Raw genomic sequence first — 25544 nt, 5'->3', positions numbered from 1 at the left:
AGGCCATACTAGGTTCTATATGCTCACAAGGTCTTCAACTTTAATTGTTATTGTGAAATGAAAATAAATTTGGCACATGTGGTGGAACAGCTTCAAAGTCCTATCTTTTGACCCTTTGGTATATTAAATACGCAGCAGTCCCTCATAATACGATTATCCATTTTCACTTACCCAGAAGGGAGAGCGTTGTTGGCTAAAGATTCCTTTCAACTACCTCAAGCTACCACAAACTGTGTGTCTTGAAGCAGATCACCTAACAACTAGCACCCAACACCTTATCTCCTGCAACATCAGCACTCTTCCTCCTGCAGAGCAAGGGTGTCCCTAGGCTGTGGTCACTGTCAGCTGATTCCATTTAGGCCTATTCTAATAATTTAGGCCTATTCTAATAATTTAGGCCTATACTATTCCTAGGCCTCAGAGATGGCTCATCAGCCTCAGCAACATGTCATTACAAGCAGAAGATGAATCCTGGTGCCTTGCTTTGTGCCTCAACCTAGCCCTAATCCCTGGCCCCTGAAACCCCACTCTGCTTGATCCAGCTTCAACGTTGCTTGTTTAGACTACGGTCTTAACCAAGCAACGAGGAGCAGATCTTGGCTGAGGCCTGAAGGGCCTTAACACCAACCCATTTTTCCACCATGAGGATCTGACTTGAAAAACTGCATCCTGGGATTGTTCTTAAGTCCAGCGACTCTGCACACACCCAACTAGGCCATGCTCTTTCCCCCCATTCAAAGCACAACTAATAAGTGTTTTCTTGTGGTCCAGAAAGTAGAACATACCTTTATCTTATTTGTCCTTTTTGTTCAGCTTGGAAGACTGAGATTGTTTATTTACTTACCTAGCTTTTTTGAAAGCCATAAATTGGCACTGGTACACAAGTCGTAGGGGGAATTGTTTAAAACATGTACTGTGAGTTTTAAAAATACATAAATAAAACTTCCTACAGCCTACATTAATCATCTAGCACAACACATTCATTTTCATCTCTGCTTTTGGATAAATATTCCAGATAACAAATCAAATCAAGCACCTAAATGTAATTATTCCATTGTGATAACAATCTACTTGAACTGGTGCAACACCTTTGCTTATTTGTTGTCATAGCAAAAATCACCAAGAAGCTATTTTACATCAGCCTTCCCCAATGCCAATAAAATTTCTTAGATCAGGCTTCCCCAAGCTAGTGCCCTCCAGACACTAGTGCCATATTGAAAGCACTGGGCTGTAAAAGGTTATACTAAATCTTGAATACAAGAGGACAAAAATGATACAGGTAATAATGCAAGTCAAAAAACCAAAAATAAATTATCTGCACAGGAGAGTTTTCATATGGCCCGAGTGGGATTCACATGCTGTCACACAAGTAAGACCCACTCAAATACTTAGCCCATTTTAAATCCTCTATTAGAATGGAGAGGAAACAGCCATTATTGACCTTGGTGATGTACAGTGGTGCCCCGCAAGACGAATGCCTTGCAAGACGGAAAACCCGCTAGACGAAAGGGTTTTCCGTTTTGGAGGCACTTCGCAAAACGAATTTCCCTATGGGCTTGCTTCGCAAGACGAAAATGTCTTGCGAGTTCCTGTGGTTTTTTCCCCCTCCCCCCTTTTTCTAAGCCGCTAAGCCGCTTATCAGCTGATCCGCTAAGCCGCTAAGCCACTAATCTGCTAAGACGTCAATGGGCTTGCTTCTCAAGATGAAAAAACCGCTAGACGAAGAGACTTGCGGAACGGATTAATTTCGTCTTGCGAGGCACCACTGTACTAAATTTCCCATTCATAAGTGGATAAATCAGTACTTCTCAGCAAGCCATGAGCTATTTGCTAAAGAGAATCCTCATATAGAGTTTTGTCTTTGTTTATGATCCTTAGTCCCTACTCCCATCTCCTTTTGTTGAAGTGCATCTATCCCTACCACAAATCCTACAAACATCATCCAATGCTCTGCTGGCCTCAAATCAGTGTGCAGGTATGCACCTCCAAAAGAGCTCGCACACAGGAAACAAGCAACAGGATATCAACCCAATGAAAAATGGCAAAGCAAACCCAACATGGGACACAGAAATATAACTAGAATTATATGTCAAAATTCCTACATTCCGGAATCCAAACATCATGTTTTGTACTGGATGCCTGGGATTTTTCCAGCCCTACCCAAGCAGCTGAGGGCACACCACCCAGCACTTCCATGTCACTTTCTCAGCACAGTGCATTGTATGTGTAGTTTGCACAGTACACTGACTGCACACAGCTTAGGGCAACAAAAAATCAGGCGCACCGAATCCATGATACTAAACGGCTGTACCACACTGACTCCCACAAACTTGCTGCTAGCAACCAGCTGCAAAATGGAGCCAGGACTGAATCTGTTATTAATTGGATCTGAAAGCCAGGAAATGTTCTGCAAAATACACTGATGCAGGGTGGCTGATGCCAGTGCAAGTTTTACCCTTTCCATGAAATACGCTGCTTATTCGTTTCTCTGGCACTCATTATCTTCACATTCATTTCATCTGCTTGTCTTCCCCCTCAACTCCAAAGTGTTGCAAGAGCTCTGCAATATATGTAAGCTGGTAGTCTTGCTTGCTATATCACACTAAAGCCAAATGCAGGTGAAAAGCTTAGTGTCATACTGGAGAACACAAGTAATTGCCTTTCTACTGAGGTCTGGGATGAGCAAGGTAAATGCCACAGATAAATGAAGCCAAACAAGATATTGATGTTCCTGGCTATATTACCCCATAGCTTGTAAAGTGGCAACAGAAATGCACTGTAGATGGGCAGCGTCAATGCAAAAAGCATGAAGAAGATTACAAACAAAAATTTCAGGCGAACTGGCTTAACAGTCAGCTTCCTTGAATGATCAAACATGCGGGACTTGAGGAAAAACCTGCAGTAATCAATTTACATAAAGCATATTGACTATGCTACTGAATAGCAGAGGCAAAGAATCACACCAGAAGACCGCAAAACAAATAGGCATCAGAACCAGAAGGAGTACGGTTCCCCATTATTTGACAAAGAACCAAAATGCAGCACTTAAGATAACAGCCTGGTATTGAAAACACTGCAATATTTATTTAGTCTGCAAGGATTATAGGGTCTCTCTCTGAAACATGGAGACAAAAGGTGGATAAAAACGTGAAGCTGTTAAGATGCTGTTGCAGCCAACAAATCTGGCAGGAAATAGAACTTTTTATGCAGCGGACTGACAAAACATCCAATGACAGAGCAGGGAAAATATTTCCCGCTCCCAAGCTCCTGCAGCCAATATTTTGGCAGCAGCCCTCTTCAGGACTTATGATAATTAATAATAGTAGTCAAATTTTAAATTGGATACTCTAGATTTGCTGCATCCTGAAATGAAGCAAAGCACCTCAACTTCTAAGTACACAAGAAAACTTGGTAAGACGGCTGACAAATGAAGATGAAGGATGGAAATATCATGGTTATTAAAGAAATAGCACTAAAAATGTCTGAATTAGGATGAGAGACCTACCTGACACACATGGCTCAAATATAATTATATACTTGCTAAATACCTATACCAATAATCACTTACGAGTGGGTATTTCCTATTCCAGTACAACCCTCAAATATTAGTCACCTGCACCACTCATTACAGCACTCATTACAGATGACCACCCTGTGATATATTCTTCATGCCAAATAATTGGACAGGAAATTTGAAGTATGCTGCATTATTCATATTACACAGGGGGGAAACTGCATAATGGCATGACTAAGAATTCAGTCACACACCATTATGTTTATCTCTATCGTTTGTGTACTCTCCAAAGGAAGTTCAATGCTCTTTGGTCCTGTTTCTGTACGAAGATTCACACATTCACACATCACACTAAATGTTTTGCCATGATTTTTTTTACTGCTCCTGTATAAAACATACACAAGTAAGCAAGCAAGTAAGCAAACAAAAGACACCAACTAGAACATGAAAAATAGGTTCTGGTCCAACTTCAAACCCACAGTGCTAATTTTCGACTTGGAGAGGTTTTGTTATGATTATAGATATGGAAAACATACAAAAAATTCACAAATACATACTATACATTCAAAACCCTACAACGCAAATGAAGAGTACATGCAGTATTCTCTGCCATTGCAGATGTTTGCCCTTTAACCTGTGTGAAAGTGATGCACCAGAGCGGGTGAGGAGCTGCCAACACATGCGGGAATGGCATAACATAAAGTTTGTTATATTAAAGGAATTTGAGGGATTAATATTCTTTTAAAAAGCCAAGATAATGAATTATAATCAACCACTATTCTTCTTAAAGCCTCAGAGCACTCAGTTGATATTAATATTGCCAAATATATGTCAGTGTGGTGGTAATTTTTGATATTTTAACTACATCCTCAGCATGTTTTTGTAACTCTTCTAGTTTATTTGATTTACTGTTGTGAGACACTCTTCTTCAATCTCCTGAAGAGGTAATCCACTCCCATCCCGTCCATAGCATAGCTGCTTAATTGGCAAGTGTACAAAATACAATTACGTTGCATACAACTGACAATGCTGCTTATGGGAATACCACAGCTCAGGCATTCAGTTTTATTTTGCACTTTTATCTTCATTAAGCAAACTGTTCACAAACAACACTTGCTTTTACTGATGTAACATGTCATTCAGTTTTTTATCAAATCATCCTAGGCTAATCATCTAAACTGAAATTAAAGGAAGTTTATGCTAGGTTAAACACACATACAAAAAAAGCAAAAAAACCTTAATTGCAATTAGTTGCTTTAGAAGCAAAATTCCAAGTGTCAAGAAGACACTAACATGTGGTCTTGATGATCGGTACAAGTTTCTAAAAAGGGCAGAAAGCAGGTTCCTCTTCCTTGTCCCCCATATGTACCCACTGTTCCAGCTTACTCCCTCTTTTCCCTTTACTTCATACATTTACATTCAAAATTAAGCGGCTTCGGTGATGCTTGGTCTAAACCCTTTCAAGCTTATGTTTGGGTGATCTTAACAAGCTGTTTGGCAAAGCCAGCTGAAATTGAAAATGTTTCATTTGCTGAAGAACTATAGTTGCTTTAATGGCAATGTTGTATAAATTAGTTTAATCATGATTTTATTATTGGTTTTACTGCTGTTTGCTTTACAGTGGTACCTCTGGATGCGAACGGGATCTGTTCCGGAGCCTGTTCAGATCCTGAGTAGAACGTAACACGCGACTGCGTGTCTGCAGGTCTCGCTTCGCCGCTTCCACGAATGACGTCATTTTGAGTGTCTGCGCATGCGCGAGCGACAAGACCCGGAAGTAATGCACTCTGTTACTTCTGGGTCACCACGGAGCGCAACCTGAAAATGCTTAACCTGAAGTTACTTCAACTCGGGGTATGACTGTATTGTTGTTCTAATGTGAACACTCTAAACCACCCTAGGATTCTGATATATGAAGGATGGTGTAGGAATATAGTAAATAAAATAAAAAACTATGGCTTACTGAAACAAGCCATCTTCATAAACCAAGATTTTAAATTTGGCTCATTTCAGAAAACCGTGTACAGTTACGACTAACTATGCACAGGTTCAGACATAACACTAAACTGTGATCTGTTAGAAACAGAAGGAGATTTTTGATCTCTTCCTCATGGTAGCATCAGAGGAAAAAGATGAGAGCAAATGACCCCAAGGCTCATCTAGGCTCTTTCCCACAACACTAACCCATCATGCTTATCATTACTCTGAATTTAGCCAAACATTCTAATCAATTACAACAGCTTCCATGTCTGGTCTCCTCAAGGCAACCCTTACTCAGCTGTTCATCACCCAGAGGTACTGCTGCTTATGAGTTTTTGCCTGCAGTTACAATGCATTATGGATCTTCTAGTCTTAAAGTTCTATATTTCAATTGAACAGGACACAATCTAATTGCAGCATAAAGATTCAAAATAATAAATGTCTACTTAGCACAAAACAATGATATTCCAAAATATTACAATATTACAAGGAAGGTTTGTCTTCAAAAGCTAAATCATAATGCTTCACTTGTTGCTGTGATATTGAAAGCACCCTCACAAAAATAATGGAGGAAAGAGATTAAATGAAGTAAGTTTTTTTCAAAATTACTAATACTCAACATTTCCAGTGCTTAAAGTGTTTCACATGATTTGTCTACTGTATTTGTAATCCTTACAACAATCCTGAGAGGGAGTCAGTATTATCATCTCCCATACTGCAGATAGAGGGACTGAGCCCAAGAAACCGTGGCTTGTAGCTGCCTACTGCATTCATGGCAGAGGCAAAATTCAAAGCAGTGATTTCTCTATTCATAACCAGGTTCTTGAAAAGCCACCCTGACTGAAGCCAGGGCCAATCTAAGCAGCAGACCACCACCCTGTCAAGGGCTCTGTCGGAAATTACCAGTTAGGATGAAAAGTGGCAGATTTTCACCCTGTTTCACTGGGACAGCACAAGTGCAGGAATGGCAAAGAGGTCAAGGATCGGGCCCCTTGGGAAATCCAACGAGCTGTGGATGGATTCCAAGCTCCAGCACCCCACCCACTCTGAAACACCCCAGACAGAATTCACTATGATGAGCGTACCATCTGCGCATGCATTCTAACTTGACAGGAGGAATGATCACCTTTCTCCTTTCCCAACATGCTGTAGGGGGTTCTCCTACCCTTCCAAGTCAGTTTTGGAAGCGCAACAGGCATACAAATGGGGGAAAAGTCCCATTGTGCAAGGCTTCCATTGAATCCTGTCCCCCGTTTCAGAGTTTTCTGTTGGCTACCTCCAGTAGTCATTTTCCACCCACTTGGGTGGAGCTTAGGTTATGCTGCAAGCCTGCAACAGTCTCGCCCCACCACATTGGCAGCACTCCTCTCTGTCTGCAGAGGGACCAGTCACCAGTATCAATGGGATTACGGTTGCAGACTTAGCCATTACACTATTATTATTTTTCATTTATGAACCACTTCCCATGAGCCACCCCAAATCCAATAAAGATACCATCTGGAATAAAGAGGTTGGAAGAGGAAAATCTTTAGCAAGTCACTGAAAAGACAACACAGAAGGTGCCCATCTGATAATGCAAAAGGAGAGAGATCCAAAGGATAGATTCCACCACACTAAAGGACTGGCTTCGGCATCATGCAAAATGGCCCTACGGGTAGGATGGCATCTGCAGAATGCCCTCTCCTGCATAACAGAGTGATCGGGTAAGCACATAGTGGGTGAAACATTATTTTAGATATTCTGATCCCAATCTGTATTGCACACCAACACCAGTGCCCTGAACCCAGCACAGCAGCTGATAGGCAGCCAGTGCAATTCTTTTAGCAGCAGCATAATACGATGGCGATATATCTGCCCCTGTGAGTGGCTGAGCTGCAAAATTTTGCGCTAGCTGCAATCCAATCTGGAGGTTATCAACACTTGGACAAGAATGGTCAGGCTATCCTGATCTAGAAATTTAAGATGCCAATTTAAGATGGCAAAAGGCTCCCCTGGCCACCAAAGTCACCTGGGCTGCTAGCAACAAATATGGGTCCAGGAGCACTCCTAAACTATTAATCTGCTCCTTCAAAACCCCACCTAAGGCAGACAATTGATCAATTATCCAAATTCAGGAAACACCCACTCACAGAGCATTAGCTTTCTAACATACAATCTGAAAGGTATAAACTAAAGACAACACACACTGAAATGATGAAAACTTCCTCGAACAAAGTATAGACTTACATCACTGTTGATTTCAGCATGGCTGAATACATGCTCAGGAAAACACACACAAAGAAACCCACTCTACAATCCTGCAACTGCAGAATCCAACCCAAATTTGAATTTAGCTGAAAACAAAAAGCCTCCCCCCCCCAAACTGAATTGCAAAGATCAGTTGAGGAAATAAATGGACAGCAACTCACATGCTATCACGCTTTAGGGTTTTGTTATGATGGGACACCATTCTATTACTGTTAAGTGACCTCAATTTTAAACTTATGTTTTCAATCATGTGCAGTGTTTTCACAAGATTACCCTTGGCACTAGAGGCTTTCCAAACTGGATGACAACTCAAAATGCTGCTTATTCTAGAGTTAAATTACACAGCAAGGAATTTATTCACACAACGGTCATCCAAGAAAATACAGATTTCCTATAATTTGCTCCATTCTTTTTCTATCACCTTTTCAAATAACTGCAAGCAATCTTTACTTCGACACGTTATACTTGACTGGCATGCTATCCAAAATAAAGAGTGTGTTCTTTGCTATTTTCTTTACCAGTATGCGTCCACAGTGGAATGTAGTACATGTTGATTCTTTAGAGACTGGACTGCTCTCCCAGCTATAAAAGACCAAAATTTGAGCAAACAGAAATGCAGAGAAGTTAACATATGGCAATCTTGCAAACTTCCCCAGCGGTTCGCATGCCTGAATAAGCTCTTCTCTTCTTTCCCCTGTGCAAATCTCACTGAAGTGAACTAGTTTTAGAAACCGACCATGACTAAGGATGCAGGAGATCTATAAAAATAATACAGCTTATCAAGTAACAGGCCTGTAGTTGAAAAACAAGGGCACAGGGACGCATAAGTGTTTTAATGGCAAAGGCTAGGTTTTCATCAGCACCCAGAAACGAAACTGTATGGAGTAAAATAATAATTAATTGACTAAAAATTAATTAATTCATATTTTGCTAAAGCAGAAATTTGATGCACTCTTACCTGGGAGTAAACCCAACTGGAATTTACGGTATTTCTGAATAGAAATGTAAACGATTGTACTGTTACTGCTCAATCAAGGCAAGGTAAAGACTCCAGCTCCAAGGCTCGATATTTTTGGAAAGAAGATTCTCTCCACTGCAGTTGCAACAGCTACAGTCCACAGACCTCGGTGGCCAGATCTACACACAGCAGGATTTTTAAAATTATTGCTGCCACAGGCCTCTTCCATACCTCCAGTTCAGCGTAGGCAGCTATTGCTATTGAAGGAGAAAGGTTCAAAAGACTCCCTGGGTGTCCCAAAACAGAGATATAGCCCCTGAAGCGCCCACAAAATTATGTTCCTAATCCAAAAAACAATTACAGAAAATAGTACTTTTTTACTTGATACACACTCACTTTTACAGGACCTGTAGATGCTGCTCTCAATTTCACATTCATGGCAATTTTTGTCATTTCCCAAGCTGGGTTCCAAAACCACAAGCAGGGCTGGGGGGGGGGAGCTTGATGAATGGACCATTTCATTTGCATAGAAGCATCTGTGGACACAGTAGGGACTATGCCATGGGTAGGCAAACTAAGGCCCAGGGGCCGGATCCGGCCCAATCACCTTCTCAATCCGGCCCGCGAACGGTCTGGGAATCAGCGTGTTTTTACATGAGTAGAATGTGTCCTTTTATTTAAAATGCATCTCTGGGTTATTTGTGGGGCCTGCCTTGTGTTTCTACATGAGTAGAATGTGTGCTTCTATTTAAAATGCATCTCTGGGTTATTTGTGGGGCATAGGAATTCATTCATATTTCCCCCTCCAAAAAAAAAAAAAAATATAGTCTGGCCCCCTGCTGAAAAAGTTTGCTGACTGCTGGACTATTCTGTTCTCCCACCCGTACATTATTCCCAACAAGAAACTTCTTCATTTCTGCATTCATATGGGACATGACCCAAAGTAACACAACAGTCCTAACAAGAAGTCTGGTGTGGGTGGAGACTACCAGGAAACAATGGGAGTGACCAGAAGGAACACAAGCGGCCTTTACTAGCTCACCTGTCTCTTCTCTCTAGTCAGCAATGGTGAGTAGGCACAGATGTAGGACAGTGCAGAGAGGAAGACTGGAATCCATCCAGGGGCCTGGCACTGGTACAAATCATACTTCTTACTTTCAAAGCAGGGGTTCCCAAGTTGTAGTCTAGGAGCTTCAGTCAGGTGGTCCATGGCAAGCCCACATTAAATATTCATATTAACTTTGAACTGTATTTCAGTACTTATTTTATTCCTTACACTGCATTTTACTGTATTACAATCTGAGTTCCACGGAATTCAAATTGCAATACAACAAAATAAGAAATAAAAGAAGCAATAAAAACAATTAAAAGTTAATACAACATATAGCACCATGCATTACAATTGCTACAACAAGCAGAAAAATAATTAGGTAGTGCACCAAGACCTCAACAATTCTCCCAGCGTTCCGTGGGGCAAAAAGGTTCAGGAAAAACCTTTGTTTTTGGGGCCACAATTCTTTCCCAGTTGTTCTGCTTCCATGTAAAGGTGAAAAAACTCAAGTATCTGTACCTGAAGCTGCCCTTAGCAAATGCCATACACAAACAAGCCTCTTAAGTAAACACACCTAAAGAATAACACAAAGCCAAGTAAACAACGTTTTGATATGCTGTGTGTAAGCTGTGCTATAGAAATGCCCTTTCCGTTGGAAACAGTGGCCTATATACAGAACAGAAAGTCAGGTCCCTGCCCTGAAGGAGCTTACAATAAATGATTTGTCACCGGGGAGGCAATGGGAGGGGAAGAGGAGGGAGGCGAGGATAAATAGGGGGATAGAAGGCCTTGAGACACAAATTTTTGGGTTTCGTACTCAAGGTGGATTTACCATAGGCTTCATGGAAAACATGGGGCAATCTGAAGGAATGGTTTCACAAAGGGTTTTGGAGGGAAATCTAAGCATAAGGGGTAAGGAAAGCAATTTAAAGGAACAAGATGGCTCCAGACACTTCAGGATGCTACGGTGTGAGGAGCAAAGGTCACAGGCAGAAAACTATGAAGACTTGGAAGAGACAGCCACAAGGGGAATTGAAGGGAAGGATGTGGGGTTTGTGCTGAATCCAAGACAGGATAGAAATCCAAGGTCATATATCCTGAGTAGCATATGCTTCTCATGGCATGGAGGCATCAGAGCGGCAACATGACAACAAGGAAACAGTCAAGAAAATTACAGTAGTTTGGGTGGCAGATGACTAGATTGCAAACCAAGGTTTCCCCTAGGAGAGCAAACAGGAAGCGTATAGATAGCTGTACAGAGAGAAGCAACATGTCTTGGCAATAAACTGAAAGGGTTGGGGGGGGGGCAGGGGTAGAAGGAAAAATCAAAGAATGGACCAGGGCTTTATGCCTGGATATGGGGAGTATACAAGGAGAGAGAAACTTGGGAGGAAAGTACATTAGGTTGGTCTCAGACAATGATAAAACATCCCACCAGAGATATCAGCTAGGCAGTTGGAGATCAGGTGGAGAGGCGGACAGAAAGGTAGATCTAGGTTTCATCAGTAAATAGATAGTATTGAGAGTCATGAGATTTGATGAGCCACCCTGAGTCACGTAAGAAGAGAACCAGTGAGGGCAAAGACATGGAAACACAGTATGAAGGGAGTCAAGTAGGAGGGAGTGATCAACTGTCTCAAAGGTAGCGGAGAGGTTAGGGAAGATAAGGACAAAGTGGAGACTGCTGGATTTGGCTGTAAAATAGATTTCTGTGAGAGCCAGAAGAGGACAGAGGGGAGATTGTTAAGGGAGCTGGAGAAAATTAAGGCAGTGGGAAGACATTAAGAGCTTGCTGTTGAAGGAGGAAACTGGACAACTGTCAGGAGGACAGGATAAATTAAGGGATTTTGGTAAGAAAAGGGGAATAATGGCAAATGGTGGCAAGAAAGGGAAAGGTCATTTATGTGGTTAAGAGGAGCAAAATGGCAGAGAACATGACAACCAGAAGCTGGGAGAGGACAGCACCAGAGCATAGGTGATGAGATCAGGGTACTCCGCTTGTTAAATGAGACAGGGGAAAAGAGAAAAGCGTTTAGGAAGTGGCAAGAAAAGGGAAAGCTTGGAAAGTGTGAGTGAGTAAGGAAGAGAGATTGGAGCCTGTTCCCTTACACAACGTTGGATTCTACCCAGTGTTTTGTTGAAAGTAGAGATAAAGTCTTTGGTAGAAGGAGGGAGGGAGAGGAGAAAGGCAGGCCTTAGTTAAGCATCAAAGGTAAGGAAAAGGCACTGAGGAAACTTAAAAGCTGGTGTGCATTAGGATAATGGAGTAGGGTGCTTCACAAGGAAGTTGGCACAGGAAGGGATGAATTTATAATGGACAAAATCAGACAGCACTTTTGTTCTTTTACAGATGTTCAGCAGAATAATATAGTCAAAAAGTATCTACATCTTTTCAATATTGGAGTTATTTAGTAACTTTGAATCAGTGCACATTACTCCAAGTCTTCTTGGAGCTCAATTCCATAAAGATTAGGTCTCCACTCCACAGATTCCCTTACCATGCTGTGCTTCAGGGCCCTATTCCCTTCACAATTGGCAGACACTGCTGCAAGTAAATAGCAACTGATTGTTTGACAACACTACAGGTGTATAACATGTGCTGGAGCAACCAAGGTGTTCCACATTTCCCAAAGGAAAGCTTCACCAATGCTTATTCTTATTCTTATTCTTATCATCATTTCTATACCACTTTACATTGTTAAGGTAAAAAATCAAAGTGGTTTACAGCCTACATTAAAACACCAAACAATCCAGAAGAAAACATTGCAGAAGAAAGTCAAATATAAAGCCTGCATTCAAAACAACATAATTAACAGGAACCTAAAATTTATCTCAAAGCTATCAAATCAAAACATTACAATGAAGGTCGTGTACAAAATGAACATTTAATGCACCAAAGTTAACAAAAAAAAATCTACCTTGAACATTTCAAAAGAAAACATTACTAAAGGAAGTCAAAATGCATGTTTATATATAAAATGCATGTTTAAGGCAGCATAATTAGCAAAATAATAAAATATTATATTAAACATAGAAGATATCTGCTGTTGTTGCTGCCAACAGAAGTTCATGTCAGGCAGCAGCTGTGGAATCTCAGGCTCAGTGACCTCGGAGACACTAAGAGATAGCTAGGACATATTTAAACATGTCTTGCAAAAAGTAATAATCACTTTTTTAAAAATTATCTGTATTTATTTTTAACTTCAGAGTATTAGAACAGGTGAAAGGAGTTCTTGTGGGTTCCAATAAAATGTGTGCCTCTGCAGCAGTACTGTGCCTCCCCAGGACTGTCCTACCAAAAACACATGATTATCAGGATGAATTTCACATACGTTTTTCATGAGTGATAAATAAATCAGGATATTAGATTCCTATTATCCATGATCATTAATCATTGCTGAGAAAGTCATGGGAACCTGCAGAACCAACAGAGCTCAGAACAACATAATCGAAGTTCTGGCAACAAATCTGAAAGTCAGTGAAGTCTTACCCAAAATAAATTTAGAAACTTATATTGTTAACATATGCCCACAAATTCTGTGTGGATTTCTTCATTTACTGTAGCCCTTAGAAATCCCTTACTCTGCAAGTGTCATTTATTACATTTAAAATCCTGCCTTTCATTTATCACAGAGCTTGGAAGCAAGCAAACACAGAATTCCCAGGCAATCTTCCATCCATGAGTTAACTACAGACTCAGAACCCCTTTGACTTCAGCAAAATTGTTGAGTCAAGACTAAAGGTGGCCATGCTTCACATGGGAATAAATAAAGGGCTGGCTTTCCTCACCACTAGCAACCAAGCACTACTCTTAGGTGTCTGGGATTAAGTAAAAGGGCATACTCTATCAGATGTGTGACTTCCAGGCTGGTTTGAGACCTCCCAAGCACTACTCCTTTCCTGAAATTAACACCTGGGGGAGGGCAATGAGACAAGGAGAGAATAGTTAAATAAGGACTCCAATGAAAAGGTAAACCTGCTTGCCTGGTCATTTGTGACAAGTAAGAATTGCCTCCAGCAGATAAAGGAGGGAAACATTACAAAAGAGTGTGGCTGTTTTTAGCTTTTCCCTTTTGGGCCACAAAAGATGTGGGAAGGGCAACAGCTCAATGGTAGAGCCTCTATTTTGCATGCAGAGGGACCCAAGTTAAATCCTCAGCATCTTGAGATACGGCTGGCGATGTTTCCTAGCTGAAACCCTGGAAAGCCACCGCAGACAATAGTGAGCTAGATGAGGCAGCTTCCTATGTCCTGAACATGGGCATATGAGAAAAAAGTTTGTGGACTAGTAGCTTTTATCTGGAGAATAATTTCTAGTCAGTAGTGATAGCAAGATGACTTGATGGGCATCTGTTGCTGGGTATTACCTTGTCTTATGCAATCTGTCAAGCGCATCCAATTCAGAATTTGCCATTTTTAAGAATGTAATGAGGATATTCTCATAACAGCATGAATTGCTAAAGTATTATCCATACAGCAAGCACCCAATCTGACAGAAAATTTGTCTTCACCAACCTCAGCTGGAGTAGATCTCTATCTGTAGCCTTCGTCTAGGACACAGCACATTTAGGCTTGATGCTTTTTAACAATAGGAAGATTATTAGCACTGGAACCCAAGACATGCTCACATAAATTATGTTGACAAGTCCTCTCTGCTAAAATGACAACGTTAAAAATGAAAGTAAGTGGCAGCGTTCCGCTGTTACTGCAAACTCCTCTTAATTTTTTTTCTTCCATTTAGGAAACACACAAGGGCAAAGGGTACAACTTGGCTTTCAAAAGTGATTCATGACAGGAATGCCTTGGTATTAACTGACATTCTGGAACTGGAGCTCTGCAAAAAAGTCACTCTGCAAGAATTATCCTGTTAAATTGAACCTAAATAGAAGCACACTATAAAGAAAACTGTCGATCAAAGACTTGTTCTATATTGGTAAGTTACAAAGCCATACTTTAGAGCTTGACACACTGAGAACCGATTCAGTTTATGGCAGCAGATGCATTTACCACATTTACACCACTGTCCCTGATGGGTAACACAAAGTCTGAAGGGGAAACACAAGACAGCATGGAAAGGCCAACAGTCACATGTACCAAAATAAGTAGAAAACACATGGCAGAAACAGAGCCAATCTTGGCTCACCAGGATGTACCCTAATCACAGTGGCAGTGAATGGGTGATGGATGCCCTTTTCCAGCAAGCCCTCCTTTACTCCTGAAGACCCTTTCTTGCCTCTCTACAGGAGCCACAGCTTATTTTGCAGAAGCAAGTCCTCCTCCAAGAGCCTACCTAGGCATACATTCTGCCCTCTCTAACTTGTCTACTACCTCACTTCCTGTAGACTACAGCACCAGCTGAACATGTCCTCCAATGTTTAGAGCCAAGTATATCCCCCTATGTTATGTCAGGGGTAGCTTTCATGGTGCCCTCCAAATGTTTTGGACTCCAATTCGTATCAGCGCCAGCCAGTATGTACAATTGTCAGGGCTAGGAAGTAACAGACAGGACAGAGCCCTTTTGCTTAAGTCTGAAATCTACTGTGGGGCAAACTGCAATGGTATACAGTGCTACCTCGGGCTAAGTACTTAATTTGTTCCGGAGGTCCGTTCTTAACCTGAAGCACCACTTTAGCTAATGGGGCCTACCGCTGCTGCCGCGCCACCGGAACACGATTTCTGTTCTCATCCTGAAGCAAAGTTCTTAACCCGAGGTACTATTTCTGGGTTAGTGGAGTCTGTAACCTGAAGCGTATGTAACCTGAAGCGTATGTAACCTGAGGTACCACTGTACAGGCTAGCTGAGGGATGCGTAGAGAAGAGCACTTCTCTGTATTCCACTATGCAGCAATCAGTCAGAGACTGCATCTGTGGCAGCTTAAGTGTTCTTGCCAAAACCTTTTCTTCCCAACCTTTGACCTCAGGGTCAGCTTCTAACACTGCCACTTATTAAAGAGGGTGCTCCCTTATAGGTTTATTTATTTATTTATTTATTTATTTATTTATTTATTTATTTATTTATTTAAAGTATGTAGCTTTACAACCTGCCACATAACACTGAAAGATTACAGGGTGGCTTACAACAAACAATGTAACAATCCCCCATCCGCCCTGCCGCCCAAATGCCCATAAAATATTAACATAGGACGGCAGTTAAAACTTCAGACTATGTCCACTAGGCTTGCCTGAGGCAACATTGACAGCAACAGCCTCCTAGTATCCAAGGCCTGGAGCAGCTAAAACTAAAAAACCAGGAAGGGCAACCTGAGACCATGAAAGAGGTTGATATGTGAGAGAGACAATAAAGAAAAGGTTAATCAATTCAGGTTTTATTTTGTCAGGGTGCAGTTCTAAATTAGACAGTAGTTCTATTATAGAGACAGCAGGACGTATCCCCAAGAAAACAAGGACATTTTCTGTTATTTACAAAGCACAGAACACTACTTATGCAGGTGTATTCAGGAGCAAGGCCTAAGGAATTCAGTGAAACTTACTACCAGGTGAACAGATACAGCAACTTCCCTCAACATGATGCCCTCCAGATGTTTTGGGACTACAATTCCCATCATCCCTGACCACTGGTCCTGTTAGCTAGGGATCTTGGGAGTTGTAGTCCTAAAACATCTGGAGGGCCAAGCTTGCCTGTGCCTGGACTACACACTGGCCATGCTGGCTGGGGTTGATGGGAACTGTAATCTAACACTTCTGGAGAGAACCAGGGTGGATTAAGGGTTAAGTATGGGATTGCAGCCTTAAACGTTTTAACTTTTCCCATCAGGGAGCCTGCGGGCCTTCAGGTGTTGTTTGACTCCAACTTCCATCAGCCACAGCCAGCATGGCCAATGGTCAGGAACCACAGCTTACTTTGAAACTGATATCTTTTGTTTCAGAAATAAATAAGAATCCAAGATCAAAAAAGATCAAACAGTCTGAGATTATTTATTTTTCACACCTACGTTCATTATCCAGTCTCTGCATCATGATGTAAGAAATGTTTCATGGGGTCATGCTAGCTGCATGATCCATATGATTTTTTTTAATGGAAGTATTTCCAAAAGATGGATACAGAAGCAGTTGTCTAATTTTCACCTATTAACATTCACAGATTTATTAATATTTCCACACAGCCCAAACTCTTAATATGTAACTAAGAGTTGCAGCAATGCATTTTTCCCTTAGTAAGACGTTTAGTAGACACTATTTTGCCTACAATTACAACTCTCTTTTTTTTTGTCAATTTGAGACAGAATAAGAAGTTACTGAAGAAAATACATTGCATGTAGATTATACTGTATTCTAAACTGCAGGTTGTGTCTATCAAAAAATTCACTCACCAACTCCACAGCTGGAAAAATTATGTGCTCTTATAAAAGAGCTGAAAACCACATCTACAAACTGTCAAAAAACAGAATTTTATGAATCAGTTATATAAATGAAACGTGTGGAATACTATCAGCTCTGAAGTACGTCACTACTGTATTCTGAACAAACTCTTAAAATGCAACAGTTTTTCGTTTACATTTTTGAAGTAGCTTACACCATCATCCTTCAATGCATTAAAAAACCTATTTTTTTCTAACCAACTTTCACTAAATCAAGCACATCATGAATGAGATCAAGATCTAGGCTGCATTAAGACATAGGATTTTTTAACATCAGTTTTACTAGTTATAATGCTACCACTTCTGTCTTGATTTCTAATGTTCCTTTTACACTGCAGAACCTGTTGCATTATGGAACTGTGGCTTTTCAATTTATATAATACCATGTTGCACTAAATTTCAATCACACCAGGCATGATTGTCACCAGACAGGCTGCCACTCCTCCACCCTTTCCATATGTGTGTGTGTGTGTGTGTGCGTGTGTGCGCACACACGCACACTTGCTCCCCCATGATTCACCACATGGTATACCAAAAGCACCACCTAAAAGTTCATTACATGAGCAGTGGGGATGTGATTCATGAAAACCATGGGAAACTTACAACTCAAAACTCCTGTGGTTCTGTGTTTAAACAGTAGTTTCCAGAAAAAAAATGTTTACAACACAAAAATGAGCAATAAACTTTCACTAGATTCTACCAGATTTCCAGAAGTGGATTTTACATCATGTTAAAGATCACATAAAAATAACAGGTTGGAAAAGTTGGGAAGACAGAATAAAGTTTGTTATTGTGTTGTGTATGTTTGTCCTTTATACTGTAAACTGCCCTGTGATCCTTGGATGAAGGGTGGTATATGAGCTTGATAAATAAAAAAAAGTAATGTCTGAATGGAGTCCTACTGAAATCCTTGGAAGCTTAGGTCCAGTTAGCTGAAATTGCAAAATCAACTGGTTCTAACAGCATGGACTGTTTCCCCAAATACTCATCAATACTACCAACAGCAGCAAAGACAAGACATAAAGACCAAACAACTAACCTTGCCTCTCTTTCTGGCTTAATTCTTAAAAATTAGAAAATATGCTCGAAGTATAGAAGGCATCCTTATATGTATTATAGAAATATAGTTGCTTTATTTTTGTCCCTATTACACTTGATCAAGAGCACCTGGCTATGCTTTCATTAATCTTTATACACATTTATTTGATTGGTTGTAATTAACTTAAAGAAAAACTATCAGCTTAAAAGTTACTCTTCTGTTGTGTTTCTCATTTCTTATGCACAATATGGTATCAACTGAAATACTTAACAATACATGAAATCCACATTTTGTTTTGCTTTTTAAAAGGGGCAAACTTTTCCTGAAATAGATTTTTGAAACCACCTTCCAAGCTAGGTTTGGGCCAAAGAACACTCTTCATGGATGAATCCCACTAAGTAATAAGCTTTAATCTACACAATTATACTGATTATTTTTTTTAAAAGAGATGAGTCTTTTTTTAAAAAGCATGACCCCCCCCCAAGATGTTGAAGTTCTAAACCCAATAGGGGTTTTGTTTGTTTGTTTGTTTGTTTTGGTGGGAGGGGGCTCAAATTCCACAAGAACTATAAGAGAGATTTGATTTCCTGGCACAGATATATATTGAATCAATATTTAGACACATACAACATAAAGCATCTTGGTGTAATCATGTGATGTGTGTAATAGTATTTGGAAAGGAGACAATGTTATACCAAAGAGTTGGTCAAGAGAACCAGAAAACTTCAGACAATTACAAGTTAAAGGGTCAGATGTAAACATCTTATTTATCCCTGAAAATGCCTTGCCTGACCAGCAGCAGAGTGATAGGTAGAGAAATTGTGTGTCCACAGGAGTTGCTAAGGAGCTGGTTTACACAGTGATATTTCTCTGCTTATCTCTGCAGATGGCAACACCTTTCCACAACCCTCGGCCATTTCATTCTTGGAGACACAGCACCTCACTTTGAAATTTTCCATTTTAAAAGGAGCCAAATGATGTTTATTACTGCTCTCTGTGTTTCAAGAGGTGGGGCAGGCAGGGAAAGGGAGAAGGAGATCCATACAAAGTACGGGAACAATCAAAATCAGGTCTTCCCCTCCCCCCAAAAAAACCCCAGCAGCCGTTATTAGCAATACGGTATGTAAACATCCTCTCTGGCAGCTCGGTAGGGGACATTACTTCATCATTATTAATTTTTACAAGCGAATGGCCGAAAAACGAATCGAGCTCTGGTTATGTAGCTTGGGCTGAGAGAAGACAGAAAAAAATCCGCTTTCTCGTGAGGGGTTGTAAGGCACGCACACACCCTGCACGGCCACTATGCAAACGTCACAATGAAACTAAGCAGAACGCTTCCCCAGGAAAGAAAGGGCTTTTAAAATCTCCACGCAAAGCAGCCCTCTCCCCAGATGGGGATGCCTTGCTCGCAAGCCCCCGCCCCTGCTTCCCGAAGCGCCTCCGAGACCCATCCGGATTTTCCCGGCGTTGCTCATTTCCACCCTTTTCCCCAAACCCACATCGCTCTGCAACTGTTTGCTCTGCAAGGCTCTGGCGGATCCCGCTTTCGTTTTGCCCACAAAATCAATAAAGCGCCTTCCACGCCCGTCCCGGGCCCCACCCCCACCCGCCTCGCTGCAGATCTCCAAAGTAGTTTAAAAGGAGAAAGGGGAGAGAGAAAGGGGAGGGGGTGTGCGTGTGTGGAAGGGGGGAGGAAGAGGGTCGAGACGGATCCCTCCCAGCCGCCCACCCTCTTGCAATCGTCTCCCCTTATCGCCACTTCCAGCAGTAGGAAAACTTTCTCCGGCTTGCATTCAAGTACAGCGGCGCGGAGCGGGAGGGGGAAGTGCGCCGGGCCCCCGAGTCGGCTCTGGGCAGCCTGGGGAGGAGGAGGAAGTCCCCGGGCTGGGCGGCGTGCAATGTCTGCCTGCCTCTCTCCCTCCCCCCCCCTTGATGCCCCCTCCCCGCTCCCTTGTCTTGGCCGAGACTTTGGCAGCGCTGCAAACCGTGGGTTACCCTGCTAATCTGCTGGCAGATGTTGTCCATCACACTCAGCACTAAGTAAACAATGCAGAGCCCAGCAAAACAAAAGATTTCCACTTCACCTCATTTAACGTCTCTCACTTACTCTCCGCCTAAGCGGGGAGGGAAGGGGGGGATTTTTAAAGGATGAAGAAGGCGGGCAGCAACTTATTGTCATTTTTTCCCCCTCGCCACCCCCTCCTTCCGCCGCTTTCCTCCTCCGCCGTCAGCTTTTCGCCCTTCCACCATGCAACAGCAGCAACAACAAAATATCGGCTCTTTTTCTCAGATTCTCGGTTTTGGAGGTTTGTTTGGGTTTTTTTGGAAAGCGGGGACAGGGAGAGGCAAGCGATCCACTTGTTCCGATCTGCCCCACTTGGGCTCTGGAAAGCCAGTGCAATCTTGCCACCCCCCCTCCCCAAAAGAGAGGATATATATATATTTTTAATGAGACTGTGCGAATGGGAAGGTGGGGGAGAGGAAGGCGAAACATCCACACAACCCAGCGCGCGCGCGCGCTTAAGCACAAACCTGGATCGGAAAGCCTTTTCGACAAATCCACACACACACACACACACACACACAAAAACACACACACACCTTTCCATCGCGCTGCGTGGATGGGGGACGGGGAAAGCGGCATTCGCCCTAAAGAGGCACCATCTCGGCGGCGAGAGTTGGATGGAAAGGGGCTCCGCAGACGGATTAAAGCCGGCCGGAGGGGGTGAGATCTGACCAAAGATGTCCTCACATTTCAAGCTTCCCCTTGTCCTTCTCCCGCCCCCCCCCCTTCCCTGGATGGCGCAGTGAAGCGAAAGCACTTGGACACTAGCACGGGCGCAAACATTACGAGGATTGCAGGTAGGTTCTGAGCGGGGAGAGCAAGACTCCCAGCCCTGCCGAGAGAACCAGCCGGGGGGACTCGCTTCGGCTCCCCTTCGCCGCCTGCCTGCCCGCCCCGCTTACCTCGTCGTCGGGCTCCGAAGGTCCACCGGGAGCAGCCCGCCCCCCTACTTGGGCGAAAGCCGCCGCCTGGGCTCTCAGCGCTGCATCTTCCCCCCCTTGATCGATCGCCTCCGCTGGCTCCTCGCTCGCTCTTTTGATGATTATTATTCCCCGCGCCGGGACTCCTGGTGCCAGAGATCCACCTTAAAACGAGACACGCACGCACACGCCGCCCCCACAAAAAAACTTAATCCTCTCCTCCTTCGCCCAGCTCCGGCCGCTACTCCAAGTGAGGGGGGAGGGGGAGAATCGAATGGCAACTTGGATTCTTTTCCCGGCTTTGTGTTTTTTTTTAAAAGAAGTCTTTGGCTGGGGCTCCTCCAGCAAAAAAGAAAAAGAAAAAGAAAAAGGGGAGGGTGAATCCTCCCCCTCCCGGCTCCGTTTCTTCCTCCTCCGTTGTGCTAGGAGAGGTAGGGTCTCTCTCTCTCTCTCTCTCTCTCTCCCTTTTTTTTTTTCTTTTTGGGCAATAGGCGGGGTCTCTCTTTGCAAACCAATGACACAAACCCACATGGACCAGCCTCGCCCCCTACAGATACTCTTCACTGCAAATAGGCTTTCTCAGGGGATTAGTGGATCAGCTAAAGTACAAACAGACGCAGCAAGAAAGAAAGAAAAAAAGAGGGGGGGGAGAAGGAAGGGGGGCAAGAAGAGGGAGGAGGAGCGTCTCTTGCGCGGCGCTCTCTCTCCAACCCACCCACCCCCCAGTCCTACGGTTCCTCGCGTTTTCGACTTTCGCAGTTGGCAGGACTTGGGCGAGAGAAAAATTTAGGAAACGGCGCAGGGGAGAGAACCGGAAAGAAAGTGCAAAGCCTCGCCGCGGGAGCAGGAAAAAGGCGGCGGGTTCTTTCGGCGCCCCCCTCCCGCTTGGGGCCGAGGGAGCCCGGAGCCGGTAGTTGAAACGTGCCGCACGCTTTGCACCTTTCCCGGTTGCTACGGAGCCGGATCTTGCCCCTTCCCGGCGTGCAGGCGCTCCACGCATTTTCTTTCCAGCCACGTGGAATTGCTGCCCTCGGCTCCCGGGAGCGGGAGTTTGCCCTTGTAACGTTACCCCCGCGTGGCAGCGATCATTATGCCCTCTGGGGAACCGGGATACCTGAGAAGTTCAGGAGACTCGTCACTTAGCCAGCAACTCCATGAGGAGGCCCGAGCTCCGTAAACAAGCCCAGCGGGGCACAATATCGCCCAGCACCGACCACTGCAAATCACCAGGCAAACGAGCACCGCAGTGCTAAATGCGCTTACTTGGGAGCACGTCCCGTTGGAGGCAGACCGAGTTGCAGGGAACACGCGTGAGCTCGGGCTGTGCAAACTGCAAACCCTCAGCAGGGTTTGCTAGGGGTCGTTTACTCTGATTATAGTATGGTTTAAAGAGAAAAGCAGCTGTGGTGTATCCTCGCCGACGTGTGCAGTATTAGTGCTCTGGGGATTCAAGACACCTGCTCTGGCGTGAGTGCATGTAGGTTTAAATGATACAGTGGCCACAGGGAATGCACACACAGGGAAGCTTTTTTTTCACGCAGATGGCACCATGTGTGGTATGATTCTGGTGTTGGGATTGATGGGAGCGAAGCAGTTTTACACCCCCCCCCCACAGCGTGAGAGTTTGCATATAACTGGGCGAGAGAGTATTTGCTAGTTCTGTGGTTGTGGAACACGAGCCCATTAATGCTGCAGAGATGTGTGTTTGGCAGCAGCAAGAAGGATATAGGAGGGTATGTATGCGTTGTTGAGCAGGAGTGCTTTGGATACAGTGGTTGGTTGGTAAAGATACTGAATGAGCTGGTGAATGCTTGTAATGGTTGTGTGAATAGAGTTGAGAGTGATGTTGTGTAAACTGGTTGTGTGGATAGTGTGGATGGAAGTTTGTATTGTGCTGCCTACTAGTTTTACCCAATGTTAGTTTTATATATGTATATATATATAGAGAGAGAGTTCTTATGGGTACTGTGAACTTCTATACAGTATTAGGGTTTATTTTAATATAAACCATCTGAAATTGAGTGTATTGTGTATATCTGTGTTTTGTTTTTATATCTGGATTTTCCTTATTGTAAACCACTTTGACACCTTTGAATAGTAAGCAGTCTATAAATGGACTAAATAAATAGTGTTTAAATGGACCTTGCTTCTGAATAAGCAAAGGCTTTGTTTTGCTTTTTAAAAGCATATTTAAAGCGGGCCTAAGTCTTGTCATATTCAGTAGGACTCACTCCCAGATAAGTGCACACAGGATGACAAAATCAGACTGATTCTGTTTAGGGGCAGAATTTGAAGGAATGCAATATAGTGCTTTTAAAAATTGCATATTGTGCCACATAAACAGGCCCGGCTTTTCATCCTGTTCTTAGGATTGCTCTTGTCTTGAGACATAATTAGCAACATTCTTCATCCACTCTGAAGCACACTAGAAGCCTCGGATTTTGCAGCTTTAAGTGATTCCAGGGTATTTAGAGCATGGCCAGACTTCAGCTTCCTGCACTCCCTGTTGGATGCTGCGTAGCACACACTGGGAGTATGTGAAATGTCCAACAAAAATCTGGCTCCTTTCCTCCCAGGAACCCCTATGCTCACCATGAGAAGCCAGCCCATGCAAACCTTTTATATACTGAAGAACTCACAAATCTGGAATGTGAGGGTTGAAATAATGGAAATCACCCTATTCCTCAAAATGCATACTGCCTGTACAGCATGTGTGTGCCCTTAGTCACACACGCATCAGTAAAAAAGAATTGTGCTGGCACATCAAGCTCTGTGCTTGCTTTGTCCAACTGGGGGCTTTCTGTAGCAGCTTAGAAGCCTTTCGGCACCACCCTGTCATTTTCTCCCAACAATGTTTATTTGAATGTGTGATTATTAGATCACACATTCATCATCACCCCGTACAGAGCACATGTAATTTGAAATGGATGTTGCAGAGCCTCGGGATAAAGGCCACCAGACATGCTGAGCCCCTCCTGATGACATCTTAAGACAGAGGAGCTGACATGTACACCCCCACGAAGCACTAAAATTGATTTGAATACCATACAGTCACACTACGGTGTTCAAATGTCGAATGTGAGATAGTGATGGCACAGTCAGGCACATCCTCATTTGGGTCTTAAGTCTGTGTTGCTCTGAGGATGACTGTTAGTCCTATCACTCTTAGGTGTTTTTTTTTTTTTTCTTATCACAAAGATGCGGGCAGGTGGTGATCTTATCCTTTTTCTTTTTGTTGTATAATCTTCTAGCCTGTCTTGTCCTATTTATTTATTTCTGCTTATTCAGGAAGGAAGCAAAATCCATAGCTTGGCAAAATAAAAAACCTGAAGCTGTATCTATTGGAAAAGGCATCATCATGTGAATTGTAGTTCGTGAAACTGTGTAAAAAAAGAGTTTTACTGTATATTCATCCAGAAACAGAATTTGACTATGATTATACACTTAAGTCCACATTTAATTTGATTATTTGAAGGAGGATTGACTTGAAAGTAAAATGCAGTAAATTCAGTGGGACTTATATCTCAGCAAGCATGCGTAAACGAGTGAGCTGAGAAGTCCTTGTCTCAGATCTCTCCTTAACCATGAGCTAGCTAGATGAAGGGACAATCAAACCAGACAATATATTGACTCTGCGCCTGTGCCTTTTAGGTGCAGGGTTGTTGTTCTGTGTGAATTGCTCGCACAGGGTGCCTGATCCGCATAGAGTGGGAGGTCAGAGGGCTTTTAACACATCACCCTTGCTATGATCTCAGTTCCTTGTAGATAAAGGCAGAGGTGCTAAGCTAAATGTATAGTTTAGTTTGACCCTTGAGCGAGCCACTCTTTTTCAGCTGCCTTTCCCCTTCTCTCTAGCCTTCCTCTTCTATCCCAAATGGGAATAATGCTACTTGACCTATCTTAGAAGACTGCTGTAAGTATTACTGAGATAATGCCTGTGAAGCACTCTGAGTGAACACAAGTACTAATGTTCAGAATTGGTAGTAGTGTTCCCTTGTTACTGGTACTGCATATGTGGTTATACATATAGGCAGTTCTGGGTGGAAACGGCCTCTTGTTCATCCATAATAGGAAATTTGTGTACCAGTAAATATTTTTGATATGCCAGGTACTTTCATATGGCCAAAATAAGATATGGATGAGCCAAACCTGGGAACATTCCACAGCTAATTTTATGTGAGTGCCTTTAATAGCTATGAAGTAGAATAGTAATTTTGTGGTGGTTGAGTGCTGATGATAGCAGTTGATTTTGTTAAATAAATAAGTTGTTAAATAAAATGGGGAGGGTGAGAAAAACATTAAAGAAATGTAAAAATATTTTATTCTAATCTCTGTATGCAAAATTATGGCTGATCTAGCCTTAATCCAGCAATATACTCTGGAACATTTGC

General features: G+C 42.7%; 1 protein-coding gene across 4 annotated transcripts in view; it reads right to left on the bottom strand.

The window, feature by feature from the left end:
• Positions 1-22376, bottom strand: part of CTBP2 (C-terminal binding protein 2) — a 214878-nt gene extending 192502 nt beyond the window's left edge. The window contains exon 1 of one of the 4 annotated variants that reach the window (XM_081863176.1): positions 22268-22376. The gene's annotated coding sequence lies outside the window, so the exon portion shown is untranslated. Of the gene's footprint in view, positions 1-171; positions 658-21135; positions 21357-22267 lie in introns of those variants that run through there. The other 3 variants (XM_081863173.1, XM_081863174.1, XM_081863175.1) reach the window with 3 other exon arrangements.
• Positions 22377-25544: the final 3168 nt, after the last annotated feature.

Source organism: Podarcis erhardii (genome assembly GCF_964252035.2).
Source record: "Podarcis erhardii genome assembly, chromosome: 5".
Classification (NCBI taxonomy): Eukaryota; Metazoa; Chordata; class Lepidosauria; order Squamata; family Lacertidae; genus Podarcis; species Podarcis erhardii.
The sequence above is the reverse complement of the archived record's forward strand: the minus strand, read 5'-3'. Positions and strand labels throughout refer to the sequence as shown.